We start from the raw sequence: 9,627 nt of genomic DNA on the forward strand, positions 1-9,627 counted from the left end.
GTAAAAAAAAAAAAAAAAAAAGCACAGACACCTGCCATTTTATCCTATTTGGGATGTTATTATTTTGCATTTTTTGATTATTGTTATTTATTATTATTTTGATTTTATGATTTTGCCTCAAAATATGCCACCTAATATTATCTAAATCAGTTTATTTTCTTTTTAGCTGCATTCACTCGGTTTAGTAATTTTTAAAAGTTGTTTATAGTTTAAAAGTCACTCAGAATATTCAATAATAAACCAAATACAATTCTAATGTGACATGGTATTTTTTATGATTATAAAACAATTTTATGCTCATATAAAGCATATTTATACTTATTTACCATAACATCTATATTTGATATTTTAAGTCACCGTTTATGATTATGCACCTTTCTATTTTATCATTAATCTATAGGATTAAGGTAACAGAGTATTTGATCACACAATTTACATTAAAGTGACAATGCAGTGAGCAGTCTGGCAGTAGTGCAACCATGCTAACTCAACAAAAGCTGCAAAAGATCAAAGGACGCTGTGTGAGTGAGAGAGAGTGACATATTAGGCAACAAAGTTGAAAGAGAATCCCCTGCACAAAAGAAAGATACGCAGGCGTTGCTTTTCAAGGAAGCAATGCCTTACTTTGGAATCTTTTCCCTTCAGTATAGCACTCTCTCCCAAAGCACATATGGCAAACATTCAGAGAGAGAAAGAGCGGAGAGAAAGCCAAAAATTCATGCAAGAATGAAGGCATAGCTCACACTGTGATATGTGTTTCATTTTGACATTGTTATCTGGGTCAGTTATATTTATGGGTATCATGGTGTTTTAGGGAAACGTGATTATGTATGTTCATTTTAGGTGACAAAGGGAAGCTGATATCCGGTTTCTGAGTGCATGGAGGGGGGAGTATGCATATTTGCATGAAGAGAAATTCTGTGCATGCTACAAAGTGACTGGATGTGTGTGACTGCACATGTTCTATCCCTCTAACTATGGATTTCTCAACAAAAGCTGCAAAAGATCAAAGGACGCTCTTACGTGTGAGTGAGAGAGAGTGACATATTAGGCAACAACGTTGAAAGAGAATCCCCTGCACAAAAGAAAGATACGCAGCATTGCTTTTCAAGGAAGCAATGCTTCACATTGGAGTCGTTTCTCTTCAGTATAGTGCTCTCTCCCAAAGCACATATGGCAAACATTCAGAGAGAGAGAGAGAAAGAGCAAAGGGAAAGACAAAAATACATGCAAGAATGAAGACACAGCTCACACTGTGATATGTGTCTCATTTTGACATTGTTATCTGGGTCAGTTATATTTATGAGTATCATGGTGTTTTAGGGAAACGTGATTATGTATGTTCATTTTAGGTGACAAAGGGAAGCTGATATCCGGTTTCTGAGTGCATGGAGGGGGGAGTATGCATATTTGCATGAAGAGAAATTCTGTGCATGCTACAAAGTGACTGGATGTGTGTGACTGCACATGTTCTATCCCTCTAACTATGGATTTGTAATGGAGCACTGTGATTGGATGTGGCTTATAGCAAGCAGTGCACTCTAGTGGCATGAAAGGACAAAAACACAAACACACAGTCAGAAAGCTTATCCTGTGTACATCATCACTGTAAAACATCAATAAATGTTGTAAAATAAAAGTTGTAGACCTAAGATTGTGCATGTACAATTGAGGTACAATGTCTTAATCCCATCTATGATTGCAATCGTTCGACACATTCACACAATGACTTGCTGCAGGCTAGTGCACATTCATTTAATTATTCCAGCATTGATATGGTGTATAATCGTGCTGTAATCTCATGTCTAAAAATAGCACGAATCCTCATGCGACCCTCATATATGGGACATTATGCCTCTGTGATCAAAACAGAGGGTTTCTGAGCCCTCTAACCTTCAGATAACCCCGCCCCCATCCCCTCATCCAAACCAAATGGCACTAACAGCGACTTCAAAGTCAATAGGCTTCCGGCTATCAGTTCAGCTTCAACAACAACACAAAAAAGGGTAGAAAGCTGTATGGGTAGATGCTTTATCTTGGTACCATTTTAAAAATGAAGGTTCTTTATTGGTATTGATGGTTCCATGAAGAATATTTAACATCCGCAAAACTTTTCCATTGCACCATAGATTCTTCAGATCATTCAAATATTCTTCACACACTCTTAAATATAAAGGAGGTTTCTATGCGATGCCATAGAAGAACTATTTTGGGTTCCCCAAAGAACCTTTCAGTAAACAGTTCCTAAAAGAACAATTTTTATGAAGAACCTTTTATGCATTTTATGCAAAGTTTCAGTAAAGAACCTCTATTTGGTCCTTTTAAGAAACTCATCACTGAAATGTTTTTGGAGAACCCAAAGTAGTTCTTCTATGGCATCATCACTGCATAAACCCTCTTTTGAAACCTTTATTTTTATGAGTGTAGCCCCTCCTCTGCCAAAACAGCCAGCAGTCTCCCAAACAATCTGTACCTGTGTCCATCAAAAGCTACTTAAATACCACTAGATGAGTGCCAGATTGAAGAATAAGAGGAAGACGGGTGGAATGAGTGCGAGGGGATAAGGATGGGTTTTAGCTGGACGATGAGGGTTGTGAAAAGAAGGGGGGTTGTTCAGACTGCAGCGAGCCAGACCCCCTAAAGCAGGGTTTAGCTGAGGCCTACAGGCCCAGGCAGACTCCTTTTAGCTCACGAAGTAGATTAATAATGAATTAAGGCATAAACCCTCCCCCCACCCCAACATACACATCCCCAAAAAGACATTCATGCATGCTAATGCATTCATTATTTATAATGTGTGTGCACGACTGGGGCAGGATGGCCACATCTGAGCCTGTGAGTGACAGAGAGTGCGAGAAAGAGAGATGAAGGGAGCACCCCCGGATGGGACTCCAAGGCTGGCGAGGAGACATCCGCCCATTGTGCAGCATCTCTAGGCTTCCCTGGGTTGGGTTTGGGGGGGGCAGGGATGAAGTGGGCAGCTGAGTTGTCAGGGGGAGTGGTGGATTAAACAAATAAATACAGGATAAGAAATGATCATGCTGGGGTAGAAGGGCTAAATGGAGACAAAGAGGCTAAAGGAACAAGCAGGGGGTCAGAGAGGGTTAGACTGACCCAGATTTACTGTCTGGACTACAGACCTGGTCATGGCATGTTGGTTTTTTATATAATTGAAGATCACATTTGCTAATTGTTACATTTTATTCAAGTGTACATGTTAAAGAAAAAACATAAGTGTGATATAAAAAGTTTGTTGATGTCTGTAGAGAGAACATAAAGGAGACTGGCAGCACTTAGCAACTATGCTCCCATGCAGAGTATGATAAGGTGATAAGATAAAAGCAGAGCCCAGACTTCCACGCAGCCTTTTGCCATCAATATTCGCATAGATATGGAGAGATCAGGCCTGCAGACCACCATCATCTCCATAGATACCTGTGGGTCTTCAAAAAACCGGAGACAGATGGTTTAATCTGACAAAACATATTGGAAAATCTCTTAAAAGATAAGCATTAAAAGATCTAGAATGGGTGTTTGGTAAATTAATGACTGGTGATTTGTCTTCCTGTCAAATAGATTAATTTGACACCATCTAATTACTTTTTGCAATTAATATTTTGATATTAGTCACTTATTGGGCTTGTAATGCACAATATTTTGTTTCATGATACATATGCAAAAGACTTTCTGCTTATGTTATTAATTAACTGATTACATTGTGTTTGTTCATTAACTGAATCATTATTTCAGAATGATTAAACAGCAAGTGACAGGGAAAGAAATCATTTATGACAGGCACAGGAAAAACCATAGTCAGCTTTTAATTTACAGTAGCTTAATAATGCAGTTCTCCGAAGTTACCACCTGAGGCCAGACCTCACAAGAGGACACCGGCATTGTGCAAACATTGCAACATTTGTTTCACACAAGGTGTGCCACTAAAATCTTTTATACCCAATTTTACCACACAGGAAAATCCATAAACTTTGGAAGTGTGTCAAAATTACACAAGAAATTGTATTTTCCACTGTTCAAAGACAAAATTGGCCCTCACATTTTTTTTAACAAATACAACAACATCCTTATTATGTGTGCGACAACCACAATCCGTACCATCTTGTTAGCTTATAAACGCTAAGCCTATCTGAAAGTGTGAGAGAGGTGTTTTGTAATCTTCCCTTTCTGCTTAGACTGCTGGACCTCTAATCAAGACCAGAACACACTGCTCCTCTTTCACACATGTAGCGACAGTGTTTACAAAATTGCCAGAAACTCTGTGAAAAATGATACTCAGTGGGGTTTTTTTTCTTGCTTGCTTTTTTCTTTCTTGTATCTCTTTATTTAATAAACTGTAGAAGCCATTTTCCACCTTAGAGTAAAAAATAAAAAATGTAATTGTGAGATAAATATTTACAGCGGCATTTTGAGATATAAAGTCGCATTATGAGTGATAAAGTCTCATCTACCAAAAACAACCACATTTGCAGGATATAAAGTCACACTGTGAGATATAAAGTCATAAATTAATATATAATGCATCAAAAATGTATATATAGTTGCAATTATGAGAAATAAAGTCAGACTTGTGATATATAAAGTCGCAATTACGAGGAACAAAGTCATTTGAAGAATATAAGTCACACTGACAAATAAAGTCATAATTGTGAGATATAAAATCACAATTATGAGAAATAAAGTTAGAATTTTGAGTTATAATGTTGCATTTAGAAGAAATAGTCACATTTGTAGGTTATTAAGTCATAATTGTAAGATATAAAATTGCAATTATGAGATATAAAGAATTGTGAGCTATAAAGTTGCATTCAGGAGAAACAAAGTCACGTTGCAGGATATAGTAACACTGAGATATAAAGTGAAAATTGTAACTTAAAATTGCAAATTGTGAGAATTAAAGACAGGATTGTCAGTTATAAAGTCATGTTTATGAGAAACAATGCAACGTTTGGCAGTTATAAATTCAATTATGAGATTAAAAACACAATTATGAGAAATAAAGTTAGAATTGTGAGTTATAAAGTCACATTTACGAGAAACAAAGTCACATTTGCAAGATATGAAGTCATAATTGAGTCATAATAAAGTTGCATTTGTGAGAAATAAAGTCAGAATTGTAGTTATAAAATCAAAATTGTGAGTTATTAAGGTCACAATTGCCTTTGTTATACTCTGAGGTGACAAGAGGCTTCCGTAATAAAACCCAACATAACAGTAATCATTTATGATGTGTACAGACGTAATTCAGTGGTTGTAATTAATTACAGATCAATCGGTCCTGCAGCTTTGGTTAGGATGAGCATTAAGCACTGGTCTCAAGGGCTCCTCACATGAAGGCCAATACAGGCCCCGCAGCTGCAGAAGGTCCGAGCGACCATGTCTGTGACCTACCACAGGGAGTCTGAACAAAACACTCCGAGTGTCCTAGTGACGCAGGACCGCCAACCTCCTTCTCCAGAGGCTTTCATTAGGTTTCAAAGGCTTCCTGGTTTTAGATTACTGCAAAAACACGCGACCGCACTGACCACACTCTACAGGGCACCGTGAAGCCGGGCCGGCTGAAGACACAAGCGCACAACCCCACTGTGAGTCAGGAGGATCCCATTTACACCACTATTTGAACAAAAACGCCACACAAAGACAGGTGTGATTTTCATTATGTAACCTCTGGTTGGAGCGAAACCTTCACGTTCAGGAGACCAAAGGGGAAGCTATCGAATGCTACGGTGCCACACAACGTCAGTCGCCAACTTGCCCGACCTGTCCACCTTTTCAGTGGCACCTTGTCAATCTTTGGGAAAAAAAACCCACAGCACAATTCATCAGCCAAGGTGTTAGTCAATGAGTTGAGTAGGCCCAAAATTGACCCCTCTATCCAATTATACCAACACAGCATTGTCCCAACAGAAGTCCCTTCAAGTCTTCTAAGACATGTTAACAGAAAAAGGCCTGCCACTTCTCTCTGAAATGAGACGTCCATTCTCGGCGGCCTTTAGCATGAGAAAGGCGCCTCACTGCATGCATAATTCTGCTGAGTCATTGTGATGGCCTTTCTACTGGCCGCTGACAAAAAACACCAGCACGGGGGCTATTGTCATGGACGCATCCATCTGCATCAAGGCCATTAGAGGATATTTGCACTTCCTCAGTGCTGCAGGCCCAGTGGGGTTTTGACATGCAACAGAAGGATCTGGGCTTTACCCACCAGCTCTTCAGGTGCAGATTGGGGCAGAGCGAGGGGCAGCGCTCCTGTCAACCTCTGTGACGGACGAATGAGGAGAGGCAGGAGTGTGGGGGTGATTGATGTGTGAGCTCTGTGTGCGAGCTGTTCTCCTGTCTTTGTGTTTCTGCAAGTTGGAGGGAGTTTCTACTTGTTGAGGTCTGCGTATGCGGTGAAATGAATTGGCGAGTCGAAAGAGCACAAGAAAGGCAAAGCATCCCACACACAACAGACATACATGCAGCCAGACTGACAGATGGGAGAAGTGTGTCCTCACCAGGGACGGACCACATGAGTCTCCAATTCATACAGTACTTGCATATGAATATAGAGTATTGATGCAAATAAGATGGAAGACTGGTATAGAACTAGTCAACATGTTAAGTTTGAGTAAAAACCTGGAGAAACAGAGTAACTGTGAATGTTAATGATGTACAAGAGTGACCACAACAAAGAAAACATGATTTAAAACACGATTCATGTTGGTTTTAAATGGTTTAAAAAAAATAAAACAAGGGTAATAAAAAATATATATAATGAATAACATACAAAGTATTAACAAATTATCGTTACACTTTGATACACATACACTTTGAGTGTATGCATTTTAATCATTATTTAAAAAAACTTTTAAAATATATTCAAAGTATATTTTAAAATTATTCATTCAAAACAATCTTTTTTTTTTTTTACTGTGGCATTTGCACACTTTTACAGTTAAAATTACAATATTTTTTACAGTGATGTTATAAAAAGGTAAAAACATCTGATATTTAAAGAGGCTTATTGACTTTGACAAAAAGCTACGAGGGCCTACAGGGGTCCACTCAATTTATTAAAGAAATAATAATAATTTAAAAAAATGTATACCAAACTTCTTAAATTAATTTAAAGGATTTCATCTTTTTAATAAACCTTTTTTCTTCTATTTTATTAGGAAAGTTGTATCACCCTTACATTTATACTTAATGCTCCAGAAAAAAAAATGTCATACCTGATATCATACATGAATTTGAATTTAGAAAGTAAAAACATGCTCATTATAGAAGATGTGTATTCTAGTCATTGTATGCATGAATTGCATTTGTATTTCATTTGCATAATGTATTTTTAAATAAATGAATACATAGGACAAAAAATAAAAAATGAGTGTCACGTCATTGACTCAAATGCAGCTTTGAGACTCAAAGCACATGTGAAAATGTGATAGTCCCGCTCATGAGTCCCATTAAATTTTTTGCTTGCACACTCGTTAAATTGTGATCCCATGTACAAATACGGTCTGTCAATCCACAACTCGCTGCATGTAACTTATATCCCTATTGTTGTTTTTTCCACTTTTGGAATGCTGGCAGCTGGAGATAAGAATCTTGATTGAATTAAGTGCTGCTCGAGAAGCTCAGTGCTGCGTTGTGCCAGTACGTGTGTGTGCGTGCCTCACTCCTGTGGGGAGGACCAGCCTACCCAACGCTGAATAGTCCTGATTGTGCTCAGCATAAATTGCCATCTGTTTCAGTAGAGAAGAGGGAGAGAGAGAAAAAGACAGGCAAAAAGGATGAGGGGGGGAATAGAAGGAGAGGAAGTAGAGGAAATGGATGAATTTCTTATCTAAATGAATTTTTAGCAGTTTGTTCAACTTAGGAAATCACATTGTTGAAAATAGCATTTAATTAATTACATTTTTTAATTCTATATCGTCACTCACCCTGTTGTGCCAAACCTGTATGCTGTTTTTCTGTGCAGCACAAAATAAAAGTTTTTGAAAAATACAGCGACAGTTCGTAGTGACAAGAGCTTTAAAAAACAAATACATTCTAAAGTTTACACAAAAGCTTATTGTGGGAAATTGAATTGATGATCTTACTCTCCACTGAAAAAGAATTCAAAATAATGATTCAAAATAATGCAGTAGACAGACTGCAAAATTTATAATTCAAGAATTGCTTCCCTTTCAGTTTGTGTGTGTGAATTTAAATTCAACTGACCATGCCCTACAGGAAGTTGAATTGGAATTTTGAATTGGAATGACAGGAAGAGAAATTAGGTTAGATTTGTTTTTCCACACAAAGCTATCATATGATTTCAGATGGCATGGAATAAAGCACATAATCATAATAAATAAATAAATTGGTGCTTGATAGCCATGGTCACTATGAAGTGTCTGGAAAAGCTGTGTGAATATTCTTCAAAAGCTCTCCTTTTGTGCTCCATGAAAAAATGCAGTAATGTGAAGATAAACAAAAAATGATATAAGACAGGATATAACTCTTCCTTTAATATGTAAATCGTGAGTTCATATTGGTTTTCCTTTCTTTTTCCTGATAGTCTTAAAGGCATAGATAATTTACTGTTTGAACATTTGCTTACAAAATACTGATAATAATAATCTGTATGTCTCTGTGTCAAACAAAAGCAGTCCCTCTAAAAGCATGTATGCATACACTCTTAAAAATAAAGGTGCTTCACGATGCCATAGAAGAACCTTTTTGTCTAAAATGGTTCCATAAAGAACCTTTAACATCTGAAGAACCTTTCTGTTTCACAAAAGGTTCTTTGTGGCGAAAGAAGTTTCTTCAGATTACAAAAACGCAAGAAAGAGATGGTTCTTTAAAGAACCTTTGACTGAATGGTTCTTTGTGGAACCAGAAATGGTTCTTCTATGGCATCGCTTGAAGAACCTTTTGAAGCACCTTTATTTTTAAGAGTGTATGTGCGCAAGCACATTCACAAAGATAAACTGTGCTTTCCATTGTAGACTATAATTAATCACATGGTGCCTATGATGGCATGCAATGTCGCTCTGTCTTTTGATGAGACCCCCTGAGAGAGGGTATGACAGGCCAGGGCAGATTGATCGGTAGAAAGTTACTGTAAAATAGAGGTTTGCTCTCTGTCCCACCAATCAATGCCGCTAGAGCAGTACAGTGTATCATAGGGTTCACTGACTCTATGAGCCCAGACTACAGGTTAGCCAAAGGGCAGCACATTAACCATTCACCCTGCTTTAGAGGCTGCCATGTTTTCCCATTTCACCACTTTTCAATTAAAAACACACACATTTGTTTTTTCTCTCATGGTGGTGACTTTCCATTGGCTTATCTTCAATCCTTTAACCCTAAACCTGACTCTTACAGAAAACGTTTTGCATTTTTACATTTTAGGACATTACTTACTATGCTTATTAAAGGAATATAAATGAATTTTACAGTTATTATTATGTTTTAATACAAGATAAGTTCAGTTCCCAGTAATATTGATAACCACAAAAAATAACTTTGATTCATCCCTAATTTTTTTATGAAGAGAGTGAGAAGAGGGAGAGAGAGAGAGAGAGAAAGAGAGAGAGAGAGAGAAAGAGAAAGAGAAAGAGAAAGAGAAAGAGAAAGAAAAAG

Source organism: Sinocyclocheilus anshuiensis, unplaced genomic scaffold, assembly GCF_001515605.1.
Source record: "Sinocyclocheilus anshuiensis isolate Anshui unplaced genomic scaffold, SAMN03320099.WGS_v1.1 scaffold635, whole genome shotgun sequence".
Classification (NCBI taxonomy): domain Eukaryota; kingdom Metazoa; phylum Chordata; class Actinopteri; order Cypriniformes; family Cyprinidae; genus Sinocyclocheilus; species Sinocyclocheilus anshuiensis.